The sequence below is a fragment of the Megalops cyprinoides genome, chromosome 8 (assembly GCF_013368585.1).
Source record: "Megalops cyprinoides isolate fMegCyp1 chromosome 8, fMegCyp1.pri, whole genome shotgun sequence".
In the NCBI taxonomy this organism is placed as follows: Eukaryota; Metazoa; Chordata; class Actinopteri; order Elopiformes; family Megalopidae; genus Megalops; species Megalops cyprinoides.
Genome location: NC_050590.1, coordinates 32360678 through 32383428, shown reverse-complemented (window position 1 = coordinate 32383428; position 22751 = coordinate 32360678). Strand labels below are relative to the sequence as shown.

The 22751-nt window shown below is 42.4% G+C and overlaps 1 protein-coding gene across 2 annotated transcripts in view; it reads right to left on the bottom strand.

Moving 5' to 3' along the window:
* The window catches only part of slc1a2b (solute carrier family 1 member 2b), a 42264-nt gene extending 25464 nt beyond the window's left edge, over window positions 1–16800 (bottom strand). Inside the window, exon 1 of one of the 2 annotated variants that reach the window (XM_036535778.1) lies at window positions 16475–16800. The gene's annotated coding sequence lies outside the window, so the exon portion shown is untranslated. Of the gene's footprint in view, window positions 1–14912; window positions 15151–16474 lie in introns of those variants that run through there. The other variant, XM_036535780.1, reaches the window with a different exon arrangement.
* Between the last annotated feature and the right edge of the window lie 5951 nt (window positions 16801–22751).

The window sequence follows — 22751 nt, the reverse complement described above, 5'->3', positions numbered from 1 at the left end:
CTGTCAGGCATGGAACGGCAGGGGCCATTTTTTCATACTGAGGTCAGTGCCTAGGGATACAATTAACCTGTCTGGCTTGACAGGAGTCAGCCCTCCAGAATGCATTCATAACCAGGGGGAAGACTGACAGTAAGCTATGCCCTCAAGGTGCAATGGACACACACAGCAAAAGACAGATAAAGCTGGCATTTCATCTCGTATCATGAAGTACTTTTGACTGAAGCCAAAAGGCTCAAAATAATACACATGCCTGATTACGTTTAAACTGCTAGATTTTATCGGAGTGTAAATATTGCTAAATCATGACCCTGAAATGTAGAACCTCACAGGCCAGCAATGAGACAGAGGGCAGTGCCTTTACACAAATACGTTTAAGTCACATGTCAAGTGACTACACAAAAGCATTTAGCATAAACTGTCCGTTGTGTGTTATTTTGGTACATGTTAATACTGGGAACAAGGTCCCAGTACTGGGGTACTGAGGGACGTAGGATGTGTTAGATTTTGAGTTGATTATTGATATCAAATATCTGAGGGATGGTCATACTGTTGGTAATGTGCTGTGGAGATTACAGATCCTCAGCACCAGTGACAACCAACTTGCAGCTTTACATGGACACATGATATATTGTGGTGCTTCAGAATGGCTGTAAAAATGTCTTTGAAATGCACAATTAAGCTGCACATGCCCATTTTATAATGTCCTATGAGGTTTCCCTTTGTCCGCGGTTACCTTGCTCCTGCCATAATATAGAGCGATTAGAGAGGATCGTGGGAATGGCGATACCATTTTCTCTGTTTGTGTAGGTCTTTCAGATGTAACCAAGTGGGGTGTAATTATGTTTTAATCACCCATTCTAATCTGAGTCAATATCAGGCAGAGCTGTTCTCTTCACATTCATCAGGCAAATATGAACAGTGCAGCGCTGAGAGGTCAGATTGAGGTCCACCCCTTGGGAGCCATAATGGCAAAACACTCCTCTCCCTTTCTCTCTCCCCCTCCATTCCCTCTCACACGCTTCTCTCTCTTTCACATTTTCTGTCAGGCTTTGTAGTCAGGTTATGGTTTTCCTCGACTGCACAAAGGGAGAATGGGGGTTGGGTGGGGGAGGAGGGGACGGTTTCATTACTGACTGCCCATTTGACTACCGATGAAACGGCAGGACTCCTATACCGAAGCGGGGAATGGGAAGCACATTTCCATTTGCCATGTGTTTTTTTGTTGTTTTATGTACTGCCCTTCCCCCCAACACCTCATCTAAAGCGTTAACAGAGCAATGGTGGCTGCTGTCTTGTGATTGTCTTTGCGCTCATCGAAACCACGGCAGCGCTGTCATTACTGCAGCTGCAGAAATGAGATTGACAACGGCGGAGTGCAGCGTTTGATCACTCCAGTGTGGCCCCCACAGGAGCTCATTAAAACAGCCAGCATCCTCAACCCTCCCCCACCTGTGGGAGAGGGAGAGGGAGGGAGAGAGACAGATAGCTAGGTGGAGAGGGAGAGACAGAAAAAAAGAAATGGCTAGGAGCTAGTCCAGGTTCAACTGGTCCAGGCACAGTCTTTGAGTTATCATTTGGTCAGGTTCTAGGAAATATCAGACTGTCACTGTGTTACATGCTAAATCCATTTTGCAACATTGAAAAATCTGTGCTTTTGTGTCACAATGGGAAACAGAGGGATGTATAGAAATTGCTGTGAAATTTGAAACATGAAATTGGCTAATGATAACGCACTGAAAAATCATGCTAAAAAACTGCTTATTTAAACTGAACAAGAAGGTGATCCAACAATGTGAGTAAAGTGCAAAGCAAACCTAATTTATGTGTGGACTATCCCATCATGGGCACCTGTTTTAAGACTAATACACAACTGCAGCCACCCACACATACATGCACACACAGGCATGTTATTCTCTCTCAGGCTGTGTCTGCTGGGGGGCGGGGGGTGGGGGCTACAGTTACATATCACCAGCCAAGACTGAACATGCATTAATTACACATACATACAACTGAGGTGCTGGAGATAATCTGTCACTTTGCTCTCTTTCAGCCATCACCATCCTCTGTGTCCAATCAGAGTACAGAAATTTCCTCTGCTGTCATCTGTTATGAAATGCAGGCTGCACTACATTATCTTGGAGGTGCAGCTACACAATGAGGATTCTGTGTGCAATAATATCCTCCATAAAGCACCATAGCCTATCAATTGTATAATCTGAGAAGGCCGCTTTTTCTTCAGAAGGAGTACAATGGATAAGGATATTGATATATTCCAAAATAAAAAAAACAACATTTGTGTTGAGCAGTGGGTACATATTTCGGTATGTATTTGAATAGATTAGAGAGCATTCAACCCCTCCACGGTTAATTTATGCTGGTAAAAGATAGTGCAAGAATTTCTTGGAAACCCTAAGGAATAATTGGAATACCGCCACCTCAATACACTGAAGCCATAAACTTTAAATCTCGGCAAAGGAGCAACCATTTCAGTTGGTTACCAGATCGTATCACTGTTCCTTAGATTTAAGTGACTGCTATAATGAATATCTGCACTGAGTGCTGGAAGCTGCTTCAAGGCTGCTCTGCAAGTGCCACTCGGTAAGCAAGATGCGTTTGATATCCGGGAAGCGGGAAGATGTGACGAGCTGTCAGCGGAACAGCGTGACTCATCAGCCTGACGTCTCTCCCTCTCTTTCAGCGCCCAACACCTCCTCCAGCCTCGCGGTAACACTCCGTCAAACTCATCCACAGTCTGCCATTGAATTCGCTCTGTAGGAAGCTGACGAGGAGACACTGGGGAACGAAACCTAGCCGGGACTAACCTTTTTAAACATAGGATGAAACAACAGTCACAAAAACATCTGCACTCAAAATAATAAATAATAACAAAATAATGCACTACTTCATGTACGTTATGGTTGCACGTTTGAGAGGTCGTAACTTCCGAAATATTGGCCCTATCAGTAAGGAACAGTAAGATTCTCTGATGACAACAATACTACGTAGAATACTGCTCCGTGGGGCATTTTCTGCCCTGTGGCAGTTAATATGTCTACAATAGGTGACCTATTTTAGCTTTAATCGATTTAGAAATGAGCTCACAACTCGTGTTTTCTATTGCAACGAGCTCAATGGCCGCTGTCCTTTCAGAACCACACATTGCTATTTATGATTTAAGAAATAATTTCTCTGTCGTGGCACCATAAACTACATCGAAACATCTATGCCACGTTTGATAACAAAAATGGGACAAAGGTTTTAAACGACGATGTGTCGTATTATTGAGATCTAGCAGGGGCATGTGTACACAACTGGAGATTAGTGGGTTTTGGAATCCGGCCAAAGGGGCATTGTCACAATATAAACTCCGTATGGCTGCCTACCACGCTTAGAGAACCGCCCCAGGGAAAGGGATCTTCTCAATGCCTTGTTTTTCTTTCTACCTCGTTATTCGACTCGTGTTTTCCACGCAACGTAAATCTTTTCCCAGCTTGCTAACGTAATGGAATGTTATCGAGGGCTGCTGCTCGTTTCGTGGGTTCTGGTTCTTGGATAATGGTACAATTTAGCAATGGTTTAAACTGCCATTAATTTCATTTTCAATCATGCTTTTATTTTTAGTCAAGTTTTTCAAAGAGTTTGGTTTAAATGTGAAGCTAATCCCCAGTGGCCGCTTTGGTGAGCTCATCCCTCTACTAGCCGTAAACCCTCGAACAGAGATTTGTTCCACAAAACAGAAATTACTCCAAATCCCACAGCTAGCACTAATCCCCCTTTACAACAGAGATGTGTAAATCCCTCTGTCGCTCTTTGAGGTCTCCGCCTCTAGTTACTCCACTTACAGTAAACGCGCGCAGCACCTGCAGCTGATGCGCATTTGAGTTTCCGCAATGCTCTGATTGACCCATCCCAGTGTGACGTAGGGTAGATACGCGTTGCTGCCAGTTCATTATCATAGTAACTCTATAGTTATATGAAGCCTTCTAATGACTAAGTAAAATGTGTTTGTATTCGTGCGTAATATCCATGCCTTCACATTCACGCATGTAATCTCATTCAGTCACATTCAGTCATTCGGTCATAACCAACCATAGCTGTAACAGTAATTGGATGTGTCCACACACATGCGCGCGCGCACACACACACACGCACACGCACATATATACACATATATATCTTCTTAAAGGGATCGAGAATTAGTATTATCTCTTACCACAGGTACATGCACACTTGCTCCAACTTGAATTTGCTTCCTGTATGCAAATGAAATTCCAATAAAAGTTCTGCAGCCATTGAGAATGAGTTTGTGAATTGTTTCTGAGCGCAGATTACTTGGTGAAGCACAATTTGACTGAAATGACAGTCTGCTGCAATTGAGTCACTTCTGACCTCCGTGCACTTATACAGAGGCAATGCAGTGTTACATGCATCTGCATCTGCATTATGACCACTGGATAGTGCCAAAGGACATCACAGGCATATAATGTATGCAAAATACTGTGCACAACCATGCTGCTCTGTGTATAAGACTGTAAGATGAGGGTGAGGTGGATGGAGATAAGGCCCTTAAGATTACTGATAAGCAGGTGTCCAGTGAATGACCACTGTGATGGAACTATCTCTAGGGTCACTGGGAGGACACTGATTTTGTGCTGGTGGTGGTGGTAGTAATGGTGCTGATGGCAGTAGGGGGTAGGGTTGGGCGATATAGCCATCACGATATATCGCATAGCTATTTTTAGCACAATAACAGCTATACCCGGTATGTGGCGTTAGGTTTCTTCCCATATTTTATTTTCCTTTAGTCATACCTGATGCGGGAGCATACCTCCAAAGTTCAGTGAAATGCTTCCGGGGCAGAAAAATATAACTTATATCTACTTGTTGGTTAACTTACCTATTAGCTTTGTAGCCACATGTTTCTATCTGCCACATGGAAGCAGCATAGTGCCGTTGCTGTGATATCAACATTGAATAGATATGAGTGGCATTTTTCCCCCGGAAGCATTTCACATGGCCTCAGAAAACTGGAGGTGTGCTCCTGCATCAGGTATGACTAAAGGGAAAACAAATACGGGAAGAAACCTAACGCCATATACCAGCTATACCAGCAGGGATAGTTGTTACTGCGCTAAAAGTAGCTATGCGATATATCACGACAGCTATACCGACCAGCCCTAGTAGGGGGGCAAGTTTACAGATCAGTTTGGATGTGGGATGGCTTTAACCTACCTTACTCCGCCACTAATGCAATCGCATACACTACTACATTTGTGGGGGTGTTATTTGACCATTGTGGTAGAACCCTCCACAGGTAGTTATATAAAGGACAGGCAACAGAAATTGCTCCTGCCTGACAGCTTTCACTCACAAGACATTACAATGATACAGAACGTACACACTGCTGTTGTTTCCAAAATTGTTATTTATTGAAATAGTGAGCATGAAAAAAAAAACAATGTTTCAACCTGGGGGCTTTGTCAAGTTGTTGCTCTGATAGTAATCACCACAAGCTGGTGCACTGCTGTGGGGAGATCTCCCACACAAGAGGAATAGCATAGGCTCTACCAACAAAAGCTTATGGAATCATTTCAACAGGATGCTGTTTAACAATATGATTAAATAACTCACTGAGACACTGAGACAAAGCTTGAAGAGCGAGCGACCACACAGATAGTGTATATGACCTCACAGCTTTTTTTTTTTTCAAACAGCAGGGAAGTCTCTGCTTAGCATTCACATAGTCCCTAACTTAAATATGTTTAAACAATTACTGAATCTATTGACTTATGGAACCGTGACAGGTGAATGCCCAAAATGCAGCAAAGGAGCAATAAAAGAATAGGTAAATGGATGCATAGATAAATTAATAAAGATTCTAATTAACTAGTGCATGGTGCGGTGAGCCAAATCGTGGACAAAAACCCCTGTGTTTGACAGTCATCAAGGCGAGCTGCTCTTGGAACACATAGAACTACAGAAGAATGGGCCAGTTTAGAAGGATCCAAGTTTGCTCGCAGGCTCCAGAGCTGGGAAAACTGCGGCACAGGGTTCAGGGACAGATTTTAGTAGTTTTTTTGCTGTTTTTATTCTCAAAGGGGGGGGGGGGGGGTGACAAATGGGCAGTGAAGGGGATTGTTGTGTGTTCCGCTGAACAAGTCGGGGAGTAAACAGACAGGGCTGTATGCTACCCCCAGCTCGGCGCAACTCCGGAAAGAGGAGGTGGGTTTTGGGAGGGGGGGGGGGGGGGGGGGGGGGGCTGAGGTTACAATTCCGAGTGCTGCCATTGAATCTAGCTTTCAGTTCTCATGCATGTCATTCTCTGGCTTTATAGCATCTACATTCTTACGGCTCTCTGCAATTACAAGAACAAGCGCCGGCTGTGCTCGCCTCTCCCAGCTCGGGTAATTTACATATTCAAGAGCGAAACCAACACTGGCAGATTCCTTTTTCTGAGCACAAAGCTGCATACAGAGAAAACCTGTCTCCAAAACACTTTCAAAAGCATATGTTTAAGATAAGCAATGTATGGTCATAATAGTATGGTTATGAGGTGGATCAAGAAAAACTTGCAATGGTCTGGTCATTCAGGGTTTCAGCAACTCAGACGTCGTATGCCAATGGTTTTACATTCATGAACAGGTCAGACCCCTGTGATCATAAACCTTGTCCACCATTCACCCCCAACAATATCAGAAAGGCTGGGTCTGAACAGGGCAAGCAGCTGGGAGGGTCAGCCACAGGGGGGTGTCCGCTATGTGGTCAGCACAATTTCGAACCATCTGACCTTGTGCTCCAAACCCCGACATGCAGCATATTGGGACACTTTGTTCGGATGAAGTCGTCCATCGGTTTTTAATGATTTCTAAATTTTAGTTTAATTAGTATTCTTTTCGGGTCTGACAATGACGGATTGTGCACGGTGGCATCGTCTCCAGTGCCAAATGGACAGGACAAAAAGAGGCCCTTCCCTTGAGCACTCTTTCGTGACTCCTCTGGGCTGACCTGATTCCCCACCCCCAACCCCCCACCCTTTCTCCCCAAATGGATGCCAAGCAGGACGTGGGTGGTTTGGAGATATGGCCAAATGCCCATTGAAAGACAGGGCAATCACTAACAACGTCCCCCATGTAACCATTAGGCTAAGCAATTCTTAAAGTTATGTTAATTTTACTGACAGAATGAAATAATTTGCCCCATTTATAGTGTATACATATTTTTCTCCTACCTTCCTCAGTATGTTTAATAACTATTCTCATGATTAATAAATAAAATTAAAAATGCATGGAAATGTTTAATTTGTCGCTAATTGCCAGTGGTACAATATCATTAATCTTTTGCCTTATTACCACATTTTAATTTATGTTTTACAAATGTAAAAGAGGTAAAAGGTATTGATTTCTTAAAAAAAAAACAGAGCAGTGTATGCTAGATCTCCAATGACTTTTGACCGGCCTCTACCTTGTTATCAGTCCTTTCCAGTAAATTAAACCATTTTCCAACAAAAAGTACTTTGTTCAGATTTTTCACTTTGTACAGTGTTCAGTGTTCAACTGCAACAACTGATAACTAAATTGGATGAGGCCGCATGCTGAATTGTAATGACTGAATTGTTCTGATGAAAGAGAGAAGAGAGCTGCACCTCCACCAAGCTGTCTTTTGTTTGAGAGATGCATTTGTTTCTGCTTCTGAAAATAATTCAATTACGTTCCAGCACAGCTATTTATATCAAGATATATCAAAATATTCACATACCTCATTAACAGAAAACAGTAAAACACTGTATTGTTGCATGGCGCGAGAAAACATATGAACCATTTATCACTTGTTTTAAAAGCCATGACACCTATGTTTCATCTGTATGTTTCAAAATTCAAAAAGAGCAAAACAACAACTTGCTCAGCTTGTCCTAAAACCTGTCCTTTCCAAATTTTTGTGATGCGGCCCCCTTTTGGTCATCCGTCTGTGAGACTGCCAGTGGTCAAGTCAGTCAGCAGGTTGAGTAAATGTTATAATCTTTTAGTACAGGCTGTACTGTACTTTCCTTCTGCCCTGTGTGCTAAGCCAAATGAGATAATGCAACTACAGGCACAGGTATGATCCCCTAATTCACAACAGTGCAGTGCTATTTTAGTGATCACTAGAAACAGTAGCAGCAGTGATGGGACACAGCTGGAGCTTTTTTAGCATGTGGCTGCTGTTAAGCAAATGAAGGAAACCTCTGGAGACGTTTCAGTGTTTTTTGAATTTCAAAGAGCATTGCACAAAGACATACGGAGAGAGCGTGAATTCAGTTTTTGCTGGTGTGTTGGATCTGATGTAAACTGCCTTGTGCATTGGGGGCTTGAACCTTTTCCTGAGGTGAGACCTCCATACTGGGACCCATTCCAGACAAAACAAATATGTCTGCATTGAATATTGCTGTTTCAAGATCTAATTGAGCAATGGGTTCATGTATATAGTTTTTGAATGTGTCCATGAGCACACAGTAAAGTGTACAGAGCCAGGCTTGTAATTGAAGGGTTACCATCTTGATTGCCAGCCAATTCCTTGATGGGCCATAGTCCCTTAATCTGAGTTACTTTTGTAGAAGCCCAACTGTATAAATGCGCTGCTGATACATGCGCTGTAAGTCACCTTGGACACGAGTGTCTGTCAAGAGAAACAAACATGATCCCATCAAAGATTTAAGCGATTATTTGTGCCATTTCGTCATGACTGTTATCAGGACACACATCGTATCTGTAAAGGATTTCTACTGCAATGAGAGCTTTGGCAGGGAGGAATGGCCATCCCTTTACTGAGTAGGGGGTAGAGGCCTTTTGCGGTGCTGCATGTGAGATCTCCCCAAATACATAATGAGTCTGTAAGAGCGGGTTTGGCAGGTCACGCAAGGTCTTAGAGAAGAAAGCAAATCTGCATCCAGCAGAGATGAGTGGGAGCACTTGCTATCCAGAGGAGATTGTGGCCGCTTTGATGCCTGCAGAGAAGAACAGGCCCTTGTTTGTGGAGCCCATGAAAATAGAGTCACTTGCACATCTCCCCATGGATTTGATGCATGTGTGTATGTGTGTGTGTGTGTGTGTGTGTTCAGTCCCACTCAATCAAATGGAAAAGGATAGGCGCGAGACAGACAGGCAGCAATAGAAAGACTGCGAGTTATGTGGGGGAGGTAGAGATAGAGAGATAGAGGGGAGAGAGAGTTGTACAGAGTGGAAAATAGGAGCTAGATGGCATTTTGGCAGCCCCAGCATGTTCCCAGGAGGATTACTCAAGTGGTAGGTGCCACAGAATGCCAGCAAGTCTACTTTGAGTTAGGAAGCTTGATGAATGGACACACATACATAGACATTCTCTCTCTCTCTCTTTCTCTCTCTCTCTCTCTCTCTCTCTCTCTCTCTCCCCAACTCTGTCTCTGACTCTCATTCTTTCTTTTCCTCAGGTCTCTGTTTCTTGTCCTCTGTCCCCTCAAGGCCCTCCACATGGTGCTAGTGGAGATGTGAGACTGGCATGCCATGGAGGTTGAGCTGGGAGGCAGAGGATACACATATAAGTCTCATCCCCTGCCTCTGCAACACACCTCTGTCTCTCTCTCAACCTCTCCAACACATTTGAACATGGGCAACCTAGTAGTGTCCCCCTGTCTCTCTGACACAAGCAGTGATTTCTCTCTTTATACCACTATCTGAACAGGGACAGATTTTAGTAGTTTTTTTGCTGTTTTTATTCTCAAAGGGGGGGGGGGGTGACAAATGGGCAGTGAAGGGGATTGTTGTGTGTTCCGCTGAACAAGTCGGGGAGTAAACAGACAGGGCTGTATGCTACCCCCAGCTCGGCGCAACTCCGGAAAGAGGAGGTGGGTTTTGGGGGGGGGGGGGGGGGGGGGGGGGGGGGGGGGCTGAGGTTACAATTCCGAGTGCTGCCATTGAATCTAGCTAGAAAGATCTAGAAAGATTCCTCTCTTTATACCACTATCTGAAAAAATGACAAGATCACCTGCTCTATTTACAAAACAACTAGCTAACTCTGGCCACAGCAGTGGTTTTGAACAATTCCTTCAACCGGGGGCACGTGAGGGATTATGGGATATTTTCAACAGAAAGATGATAATATAGGGCAGAGGGATAATGTGTGGATGCAGAGTGGTATGTGGGCTGTGGCTGATTCTTAAGCGCTACACGAGGTCAAACATTGACAACTAATCTTGGCCAGGAAAGCACACACACGTTTTGCAGTGAGGCAATGCCAGCATATTTGTATTTATGCTAGTGTGAGTTGTCTACCATCCTATGCTGTACATGTACGGGATCATGCCATACGCCTTTCTCGCAGAGTAACATCTGCGGCAGCCCAGAGGCATTTTAACCACTTTGATTTATTTGTATCTGTTTTAAATGAAGTTCAATGTCAAAGTGGGATTTCAGAAAAACCTGCATTCAATTATCCAGGCTCAACCCATTTGGAATCTCTCGGTTAACAAACCTATCCTTACTGTTATCCTCATCCTCTGCCCCAGCTCTCATTGGCTGGACATTCAACACACACCGTGCCCTGGTGGCTGTGTTTTGTACCACCGCTCAAGCTGCACACATAAAATACAGTATGCAGAGTAATCATAGCTCACATTTGGAGAGCATTTTGTATGGAGCCAGACAAATGTCATCATTCCCTTCAGAATGTTTCCCACAGAGAGAGATGGTCATGTTTTTTTTCTCTCTCTCCCCATTCTCTCTCCACCTCCTGCCTATGCAACATTGGCCATAATTTCTAATCTTAGTTCACGTCACTGCCCCTGCTCAATCCATGGCCAGGTGGGCAGGTTCATCTCCCAGTTCTCTGTCATGGTCTTTGCTGACTTCCATACTACAACCAGATGCATGGGCTCTGTGCCAAAGACACTGATAACTTCACCCCTCTCATCCCACATTATATCGTTAATGAGAAGACACCCATTATCATATGCTGACAGGCAGCAGAGATGAGCAACTCCTTTTAGAATAGTGCAGCTATCCATCAAACCACGTTCAGCTTTTTTTTTGGACCAAATCAGCATTTTCTTTTTGTCAATCTCAAGGCAGTCATCATTACCTCGCTTTTCATCATTTTCATCCACCATTCTTCATCCACCCTCCATCATCTGTCAGAACCTTCCCAACACACATACTCACACACATGCACGCGAGTGCCACCCTGCCCCCCATGTTTATCTACTCAACCCAGCAGAGCAACCTGAGGGCAGGCAAGGCAGAGAGAGTGATGTCTACCCTAATTAAACTAACAGACCTCGGCAGCTGCTCAAGTGTTCCTTCCTGAGGAATATGTTTGTGATGCGCTTGCTCAGCTTGTGTCTGATAGCAGCCGGAGTGGCAGCACTTGCAGGTCCCAGTCGGCATGCCCCATCAGCATGCCCCCTTCCACCCGGAGGGCCGGTGGTCTGCCAGAGAGCACCGCCACTGACCGTGACCATTCAGACTACTCGTCCCTGCCTGCACCCCAGCCAACCCCCCCACCCCCCGACCCCACCCTCCCATAAGGCACACATGCCAAGAGCTTCCAACGGTGAAGCCATATTTCTCCAGAAATAATGTGGCTCAATTCTATTTCTTAATGCTTATGACTCCAGCACATTCACACACACACACATGCACACAGAAACATGATATTCATACAAAGCAAACACATACATACACATGCATAGACACAGACACACAATGAACCCTTCCACTTCTTCTCATATATACAAAATGTAGATGCAATATTTTGAATAAACAAACTTAGGTGCTAGGTTTTCTGGATCCTTAATGACTGAAAAAAAAAGATTCTATCCACTTTTGCTTTCAGCTTGTCTATTCTACAGTTCTTCACTGTCCCACAAACCAGTGGCTGCATAAATTTACCCTGTCTGGATGTAGCATAATCTTTCCGAGATTCACAGTAATCCAGTTGATTTTCTTGAGATTAGGGATGTGCAACACCACTTCTGGAGGGCTGGGGTGTCTGCTGGTTCTATTTGTATAGAACCTGTAAACTGATTTTCCACCAAAAAATTCCTGATTCCCAGGCAGTGTGGGTGTAAGTCAGTTATTAATAAAAGACAATACAATTACCCCGTTTTCTGCCCTGAGTGACTTGAGCCACCCACCTCTACCTTGCAAAGCATGCTTGTTCCAAGGTCCAAACAGGCTTGAAGAAAAAAGAACACAATGTTTTCTCTCATCGAAATTTGTTTTCTGAATAATAATAAGATGATAAGAAAATAATCAAAAGATGAATGCATTGTTATCACTAAACCCACTTTAGTATATGTGATTGTGTCATCTCCGCATTCTGTCATGACAATCTCATGTCATGCATATGCATAAATATGCATGTACACAATACTTATGTAGGCAAGCTCATGTACATGCACACACGCAGCCCCCCCCCCCCCCCCCCCCCCCCCACACACACACACACACACACACACACACACAAACACACACACACTCTTACATGTCCTGACATATTGTGAAACAGAGCACAAGCACACACAAGTTTCTGCTTTTCTGTTTCATTCATGTTACGTTCCATGAGGAGCCTTCAGGTCACAGACAAACCGCATTTAATGCATGGACACTTTCCTTTTCCATATTCTCTTCATTTATACATGAAGCCAGTATTTCATCAGACACCAGCCAAAGGGAAGATTCCAGCAACCATTTCTCTCCCAGATTCAATAAAAAAAACAAATTAATAATGTGATCCAAATGTGTTAATTTACATCCCTGGAGAAGCATATGTATCTTCCTTACATTTATTTTTTCCAACTGGAAATCTCCCTGTTCTAAATTTAAAGCACAATGTAAACAACAAGCTAACACACAATTAAGCAAAAATAAACCCAACTGCACCAGAGGACTTGTTTCCATGGTGATTATGCTGTGTGTGTGCATGTATGTGCACATGGGTATGCATGCCTGAGCGTGTGTATTTTTGTTTGTCGGTGTAACGTAAAGAGACTGGGATCCAAGTGCGGTCAATAATATATTTAATCACGGAAGACAAAACGTAGTCAGGGACGAAACAGGTCGGTCATGGGACGCAGCAGTACAAAACCAGATCCAAAAACCACAAGCAAGGTCCAAAGAACAGGAGAGGGTCAAACACGGCAGTGAAAATACAGAGTGCCAGAGAGCAGGCTTGGTAGTGTCGCAAGAAACAATATCTCACAATGCCATTTAATGTGTTAGAGTTTAGAGTTAATGTGTTTATGTGTGTGTGTGTGTGTGTGTGTTTGCGTGCCTGTTTGGGAGCAGCAGGTCAAACTGATGACTGTAAGGCAGGGGATGGCAGTTATGTTCAAATACCCTAGAATGGCTGTGTGTGCCTGCTCTCCTCAACAGAGGCAATCAATGTGTGTCCTCACTTCATTACGACTAGCCAAAATGGAAGATCAATAGCTTTCCCGGGGTGAGGATAAAGCAGCAGATATGACTTTTTAACACTAATAACAAAACAATAAATGCTCACAAAAGATTATAATAGAATCTCTTCTGAATTTGGCCAGCTTAATTCAAATACACTACAAGTTGTGGAGCCAGTTTACATCTGTGCACTGTTTGATATCACTAGCGCACATTTGGCTGTCTGCTTCTCAATCTTTTAAACTGAAAAGTAAAGCAGTATTATCTAGTGCTGTAATTACATGGTACTCCTCCTAACATTGCACCTTCAACCTGCAGGATCGAAAGCCCACTAAACATGGGAATAAGCTACTACGCTTTCTCATACTGTTTCAATAACACAGGATGACTAGATGGACACAAAGAAATGTGGGAAGGAAGAAAGACTTCAGTAGGTTGTTGTTGTTTAGACTGTAAAGGGGACCAGCTACTGTTAGAACTACAGAAAGGGTAATTACTGCGACCCAGTCTTGTATTTGAAGAGCGCTAATCTAGCATTTGTCCTTGTCTAACTGAATGTCTTCAGGTTCTTTTGTGTTTGGCTGCCACAGGCATGAGAAAACTTCACAGGACAAGCAATTATACAAAAGTGGAAGTGATGCCAAAGCCTACAGCAAATATGGATATCACTACCTTGCCAACGTAACTGTCAACAGAAAAAGACTACCCCATATTGTTTCATATGTTAGGATCATTAAATAATAATTACTCCATAAAACCAGACGGAGGAAGGCCAGGTGAAACTCTCCAACTTTTCTGTCTGCTAGGCTCAACTAGTTTGTCTCAGTTTTTCGTGAAACTTGTTTAAGTATTTCTTAGAGGATATTACACAACCAAGCGCCTTCTTAGTATTACGTTTATAACACCACCTCGCAAGTCTGTGGATTGTAATTCTATAAATACAACAGAAAAAGGAACACGCCGCTGCATGCATGGCGCTTGCGTTTAGTACGCGAATAATTTTAGGTTGCCTCAGGTTTCCTCAAATCCTTCATACAAAGAATCGCTGCTATCAGATTCGAAATTGGGAAAGAAAAACACATATTTATTGGAAAATGTGAGTAGGGAAAAACATTTATATTTGATAAATATGTAAATATGGGGGCGGTGTTAACATAGTTCTACGCATATTATCTGAATCCTATGGAATAGCGAGTCGTAATGCATAACTCCAAAATCACCTGGAATCTGTATTCCTAAAGGGTCTGTGCTGCATGTACAAATCATAACATCTAAAGCACATAATTAACAAAACTGTCTAAGCAGGTGCAAAAGGGGGTTAAGGGGTTTGATTACAAGAAGCATGCGCTGTAATACTGCCCACTTTCTTTTTGCCATGTATACAACATAATATCGCACAGGTTGTAACTCAACAGAGAATGCATCTTTTAACTGAACACCACTTATCCACTTAAGCTAGAAATCGTTTAGGCAGTCAATCTGATGTTAAGCATTTTTTTTTTTTCTTACCTATGATTTTCTACTGCATGAAGAAGAGTTTTGGAAGAAGAGCTTTTAATCAGCGTTGCTCTGTTCAAATGAGGGCTTCGGCTGCACAAACACCAAGCCTGACCACATTTGGTTTGTGATAAGACTGTGGATATCGATAAAAGCAGTAATGCGGTGCTCTCGGAGTTCTGACTGCACAGTAACACACTGGATTCAGAGTTCTGTCGGCGCGGTAATGCACTGGGTTCAGGGTTCTGACTGCACAGTAATGAATTTGCCACACAGGTCACGAGGCTATATGCAGTGTATGTAGAACATGGATCAGCGGGGAAGAGAGCAATGCTGACAGGCAGATAAGAGTATCAGCACTTCCACTACTTGTTATTCTCTGTGAAAGAGAGGAAGACCTCCGGGGACTTTATGTTGTGTAATTGGACAGATTCAGCATCAGCGTTTTGATTGGTTATGATTTTTTTCAGAGGGTCACATTAAAGCGGCTTAGATAGTGGATTGACTTGATTTAAAAGTGAAGTTAATTTTTAGATTAACATCTGGCAACCCTACAGTTTGACGGCTACAACGACGCTGCTTACAATGTTTAATTTCAAAACTTATTTCACCACGAGAAATTATTTTCTACCCCCTTTCTTTCTCTCGCTCCCTCTCTCTTAAAAGTGTGTACTACTTTACCGTGTGCCGCACGCGTCTATGAAGCTCTCGCCTAAACAAACATTCCGCTTGTAGATAGCTGACATGCCTTACAAAGACATACAGACGATTTGAGCAGGTGCACGTATGTACGGAACGGCAGCTGGGAAGCACATTTAATGAGACCGTTTAGTTTAACGTTCGGGACAAGTGAATCCACGTGTGAACGAACACCTGATACTTAGACAAACGTTGAGACCATTGACAGTTTAGCACCGTGGAAAAATAGATGAAGCATTAGCTAGTATTAGTCGTAATCGATAAAAGTAGTTGTAAAAGTGGCAGTAGCAGTAGAAGGGGCAGTAACAGTAATAGTGATAGTACTAATGCATTAGCTGAGTAGTAGTAGGTTGATGTGAACAAGAATACGAATACAAAACAAAAATTATGAATTGAAATTATGAATATTTTCTTGTTCAGTCATTATAATCAAGCTAACATCGTTCAGCAGTTTACCCTCAACCTGCGCTGATGACAGCATGCCGACACATACGGAATTGGATCACAGATGGACCATAATTAACAATAACCTACTCTACCTCACGGGACTGGCGAAAGACGAGCATATAGATATATGGACTACAAAAACTAACGCAGATAAGGTGTGCATAAATGATATGCGCCTTTGTGCATTTCATTGATTTATGAAAAGTAGCCTATATTCTCTATTATGTTTATGTAGAGGAGTCGGGTCCTGAGGTTTGTTGGGGGTATGTGTGTTGCCGGAATAGTATTTAAATGTATCATTTAACCTTTATAGTTTCTATCGATTCAACTGTAATTACCATCATCACTAATTGCACGTTTATGTTTTTGCTTTATGTTTGTGTAGGTACTATCCGGTGCGGTACGTGCATCAACTGGATGACACTCACCTTTGTTTTCAGCCAGGAGATTTCTGAAAGAGATAAGTTTCAGCCTGTCTTCACCAGTCGTCTGTGTAATTTTGCACCCGCTGCGAAGACGTTAAAATGCTGAAATTTCGATCCCTTGGTGCTTCCAGGATATGAAGAGACACCAGAAACGAAACAGATCGACGTCTGTTTCTGTAATCCGTGGAGCACCGCGCTCAACAATCCCACTGAATGAATTCTATCTCGCACTCTAGGTCTCTCGTGCGCACACTCTCCCTCCTATTTTCCCCTTTCTTCCTCGTGCTTCGGAATGCCACTGTTCTCCCGACAATGATGGAATTCTAGGCCCGCTTGCCAGTTAATTTTTAAACCCCCCCCCCCCCCCCCCCCCCCCCCCCCCCCCCCCCCTCTCTCTCTCTCTCTCTCTCTCTCTCTCTCTCTCTCTCTCTCTCTCTCTCTCTCTGCCTCCCTCCCTCTTTGCCTCTTTCTTTCCCTGTCTTTGCACAAGCACATACTTTACAGGGGTTAAGACTGAACATTACTGAACAACAGTGATCTCCGAAAAATGTACCTGGTTACACACTGAGAAGAGAGCGCGTCCAAAACCACTACTTATTGTCCTAACATAATAAACAAAAAAATCATAATGAAACATGATTAAGTACTTAGTCAAACGGATTTTTAAAATAAATATTCGAATACCCTGGCACACACGACGTGGGTTTCAGTAAGAGGCATCATAGTTGGAAAATATTAACGGCGGCATTGGTTGGTAAGAAGTGCCCAGGCGACAATCAGATCGAGTAGCTTACTACGCGCTGGCTGTTCTAAAGTGATCAGTTTATGATCCTTTTATCAACACATATGGGTTAAATATATGTAGCAAATTCATCTCTTTATGATGAAGCCAAAAACAAAAGTGCTAAATTCAATAAACCAAATCCTATGAAAGTGGGAGAGATGAGTTAGCTTGGGATACAATAAGATAAAAACAACTACAATTTGTGTTTAATGATGTTGTAGCACAATTTTGTGCATTATTGTACATAGTAGTAAGGTAGAACCTGGCTTGATGGTGGAATATTTGCCTGGTATTAACCACAGAAATACTTGCTACGTTAATATAAATATTATTTTTATTGTGCAAGAGTTGGAATGTTTTGATAATTTATGACTTGTCTGTGGCACATGTTCTTGGCAGCCCTGAGTGTACTCAAGGTCAGGTGTTGAGTAGTCCCTGGCCAGGCTTCAGTGTTTTATGAGACCACATTCAGACTGACCTCTTACATTTAACTTCCGATGCATGCTCTGTAGGAATGCAGTGGTCCACAGCATTCCAAGGGAAACATGAAAAACCTTCTCTGATAGCATTCTAATGAACACAGATACAAATGAGTCAGACAAGACTGCTTCTGTATTGCCATGAGCTTTGGCTAGTTTATAGGAACCTAAGTGATCTTTTTCAAGCATTGAAAACAGGAATTGTGTTTTTTTATTGGTTGTGCAATCAAGCACTTCCTTCCCAGGGCTCCCTTGGACAAGCAACTAACAGCAAAAGTCTGATGCTCTGTTCAGACCATACAGGACTACTAATGTTGCACAACACCATCATGGCATAACAAGCACTACTTTTCTATTTTTCCTACCAGAAAGGGGGACTAAAAAATGTGATGCTGCTGTTTATACAAATGGATAAAGCCACTACTTTGACAAAAAATATCTAGAATGATTCTAAGTGAAGAATTCACCTATGTGTGGTGAAAAAAAAGTGCATTTCCCCACCAAAGCTAACAAAAGCGCTAGAACTTGCAAAGAGCTTAAACTAAGTATATGAGGACATTTCATCTGAATTAAAGTTGTGGTTGTCAGTTCTTGCTCTGGGCACCAATGCTAGATTATGCTTCAGTGGAGCTCAAAGTTACCAGGTTTGATTATTTGTGCTGACTGTTGCATGCTGATCTGGATCAGACATCTCTTAGTTGATCATCCACCTGAAATCTTGTGTGAAGAAAGAATATGTGGTGTTGTAGGCAAGCAAAAAAAAAGATTAGGCATCTAAACTGTGATTATGTTTGTTGTGCATATGACCCTCTTGAACAAAGGAACACATCTATGTGCCATATCAGAAGCAGTAGTTATTACAGTTTTTACAGGACCAAAGCAAATGAACATCTATGCACAGCTAATTAAACATGAGTAAAGCAGCTGCCCAAATCTAAGAGGAAGATATTAGCAAAAATAAATGGCAGAGAGAAATTGTATCTTGGGCAACTGCAACAAGGTTTAACTGCAGACAAATATTATGAGAGGTAAAATCCTGATTCATGAAAAATCAACAAATTGATCAAGAGTAGTTTGAACCAAAACAAGGAAAAATGGTAGGAGTTAGTGAGTGAGAAAATATCCTGGACTGATCAAATTTTTACAGGGTAAAAAAGAGGCCACAGAAGAGTTTATAATTCAGATGCATTTTCTGCTTTTGGAACTTCACAGGGAGAATTTCCAAAAATGTCTCCCAAAAATTTCAGTGGCTTGTGTAAGTGGAACTCTCACAAGCATGAGTCATAGCCAGTTATTAATATATTTACTTATATTTACTTTTAATTTGGGAGTTGCATCATGCTTACATCAGTGATGTGATTAACTGTAATTAATTCATGAACAGAATACCCAATCTAATAAATATTTTCTCAGTAAATGAAGTTAATTAATTTTATTAAGATGTCATCATAAGCTTCACAGACGTTTCCACTTGAACAAAAATGGCAAGCTTGTTATGTGCATTTATTACCTGAAACAGCAACTGTCTTGAAGCTCAGCTCTCTGAATGTTCTTGCATGTCCTTAGAAGTCCTTGTAGACACTCCCACCTTTTTGCCATTTTATGAGCAGTTCTGAAGTCTGAATGGTTTTGTCTGTGTGAATAATTCTTAGTCAGCTAAAGGTTTGTTCTTATTATTAACTTTTTCCCCACTAAAGTATATTAAACTACATCCTGTTAGATTTTCTTTAAGAAATACAGCTTCTGATTGCCATATTACCATGTGGAAATTTTGAATGGTTTGTACTCTTTGCTTGTTTATGTTTATTTATTTAAACTTTGAGGAAAAGTCTAAAAGTGATGAAGTGTTGGTGTTCCTGACAGAGCACTCATTTCTCCATGGTCTCGGTGGAGTCAGGAGAATCTCTCTTTTATGACATATGAAATGGGTTCATAGGGCACCGAGCTGCCACAGACAACAGCATAAGGAAGAAGATGATAGGCTCCAATCTGGGGAGGAGCCAGAAGAGCTGTGGGCAATACTTTGCTTTACTAAACTAAAAATCATAAGTGGAGGGTGGACTCTTTCTGTACAGAAGAGCTGGATGTGGTACCTGCTGGAAGAATATAGACTAGTTTTGAGCTTTCCAGAGTTTTCTCTTGAGCATTTGCAGCACTGATGGCTGTAGAGCTATAAAAAGGAAAAAAAAAGGTTCTGTGTGGGGAAAAAAACATTCTAGCATTTAATAAGCTCGTCAATTTTTATTAAGGATCCTCCATCAACAGCTGCTTCTTTTTTTTTACTTATTTGTTTCTAATGTGATATCAGGAACCTTCCACCCTTTGCTTTGAATCATTTTAAAATGAGTTGGAGGCCTTAGACAAATACATAATTGTGATCATAGCAAAGGTACTTAAAACCAATTGTATTTTTTTCATTGTAACTGTAATTATTTGTCATGGAGAGTGCAAAGGCAGAACTATTGCATTAGGTGCAATCAAATAAAAAGGAATAAGATGCTAATGGGCAACCCTTATTTAAACTGCCATGTTCGTTTATCAGGCAAAACAATCAAAAACAGGCTCAAGACAATTATCAAATACATGTAAGTCCCCTGACTCCCATATTTTTTGCTCACCATCTGCCACTGTGCCGTGCCTGGCCGATCTCCCCCTCTATTTAGATATGATGCTGTGATGAGTAAGAATGGGGAAAGTGTGTGTTTGCATTTCAAACCCTTCATTCCAAGAAATGCAGGCCTTCAAAAATGTTTCAATTACCTCCACCCAACAGACAACAGCCTGGTCGCTGAAGCCCTCTCAATGTCACATGAAGGTCCGTCTATCTTTACACAGATATGCTGGTGATACATGTCCCCCATCCCCCTCCCATTCCCCTCCCCAAGAGACTTGTATATCTTCCCTTATGAGGTGTAGGTAACAGTCTCACTGTTTATTAGTGTTTGTGGCTTGAAATGTGTGAGGGGGGAAGGGATATGACTTGTGCTAATTGCATGAAAATGAATGATGTGGTCTTGCCCAGCAGAACAAAGTGGTGTCAGAACCAAAGGTCAGAACCTGAGGTCACAGAGAGCCAATCAGGAAGCTATAAATATGTCATAAGGCAGCAAGGGGATAGTCCTGTCAAGGGGCAGCACAGAGGGGTCAAAGGGCATCCTTAGGGATTAGTGGGGATGCAGAGAGGTAGGGAAAAGGGAGAGTCAGGGTGGGGTGGGATAGGAGGCAGGAGGGATATGGAAACATACCACCTGAAAATACAAAGCCATACTGCGGGCTTAGGTATGCTACTAGCATACCAGCCACTCCGTGCTCACACAATGGGGATTTGAGTGAGCAGCCGTCCAGCTAGACACCCTAAAGTGAGAGGGAGGTGGCAGATTTCCATTAGCGCTTCATGAGAGAGCAGCAGCAACTGCAAACAACCTGCCATGTATCATGACACCATCTCCATCTTTGTGGCTACAGTCCTACAGCATCATACTAGCGGGTAGGCATTTCAGGGGTTGCCTTAGTGTAGGCCACACACATCCAATCAGATTTAAGATCAGTGTTACCCAATGTTCTAATGTCAATGTCCTGTGAGCTGGCGGGCCCTGATGTGTTCCCACCGCAGTTAGATTTGCTCAGGCTGGGTGTTTAAGCTTCCCTAGTGTAATTCCAGTGAGAAGAAAACTGACAAAAAAAGCACTTTTCAAAAAATGCAGTAACTGGCCTCAGTTCTCCATATCCACCCCCCCCCCCCCCACCTCCCAGGCCCCTTGTGTTGTTCCCACCACACATACATTTGGTCCATCAGAACAGAGGCATCAGTCATTGAGAAACAAGGGGATGACGCCCCCCTTGGAAGGACACAGCATACATGTTAAACAGGGTCCTTTCGCTCCATGTAATCCTGTGTGCTTAGATTTGCTTGTGAGATGGCCTGTCCTCTCCTGCTGGGACTTGCATGCTGTTGCCTACAGAGGTGCTGTACTTTGACACTGTTCAGACATCCTCTTAGCCCCAGGCTCTCAACTCAAGGACAAACACAAATGTGCACACACCTGCTGCACACACACACACACACACACCTGCACAGAAACAAGCACATGCTCACACATGCACGCTTAGATACACCCTTACACATACACCCTTAGTGGCTGTTTTAGCGCGCGTGCGTGCGTGCCTGCGTGCATGTGTGTATGAGGGAAAATCCAGGGCTTTGTGTCCCAGTCTTCATATGGAGGGAGCGGCAGTTATTTCTCTATTGTCTAGAATAGAATGTATAGAATTGAATAGAATAGAATTATACAGAATTCTTTATTGTATTGAATTCTACAAGCCAGCAACCAGTCTTTAGCAATGTGGCAGGTACTGGTGCAGGTACTCATGCTCTGCTTTTTGAACTACTGTGTTCTGTGTTCTGTTCTATAAAACCAACTTTGGAAAAGGGTGCCTGCCAAATATCAAAAGTGTGGAGAAGATTAAGAGTAAAATATAGAATGAGACGCAGGTAGGATTTAGAATTTTAGCAATTATATTTTAACTTAATCTCAATGCATCTCCACTGTTGCAATATCGCTCTAATGATTCCAGTGCAAGCAGTTTGCAACAGTGGAGAGTTTGTTGTGGATTTTTTGTGTAAGCTTAGCTCTGTTTAAATAAGTAGCAAAGCAATCTATTTGTATGTAGATATGGATTCACTGTGAGAAGAAATTTGTACAAAGAAGCACTTTTATATCCACTAAAAATGGTTCTGTTTAAGTTCTATTGAAAATGTGCACATCTGGACAAAATGACCCCCCTTCCCCTGTTAAAAAAGGAATTATAATAATTATATATGCATGTGAAGGAAATCCTTCACCTGTCCCCCAGGAGTAATGCAATGTTTGTCATTTGTGTTAATCATGTTAAAAATTGTTAAATAACTATATAATTATTAAGGAATCCCTGTCTTTAATTCAAAACATAACCAGTCTCATTCTAAAACATGTTAATTGTAATTGTCTGTGGGGTCTGCTGTATGTGAGGGTAGCCA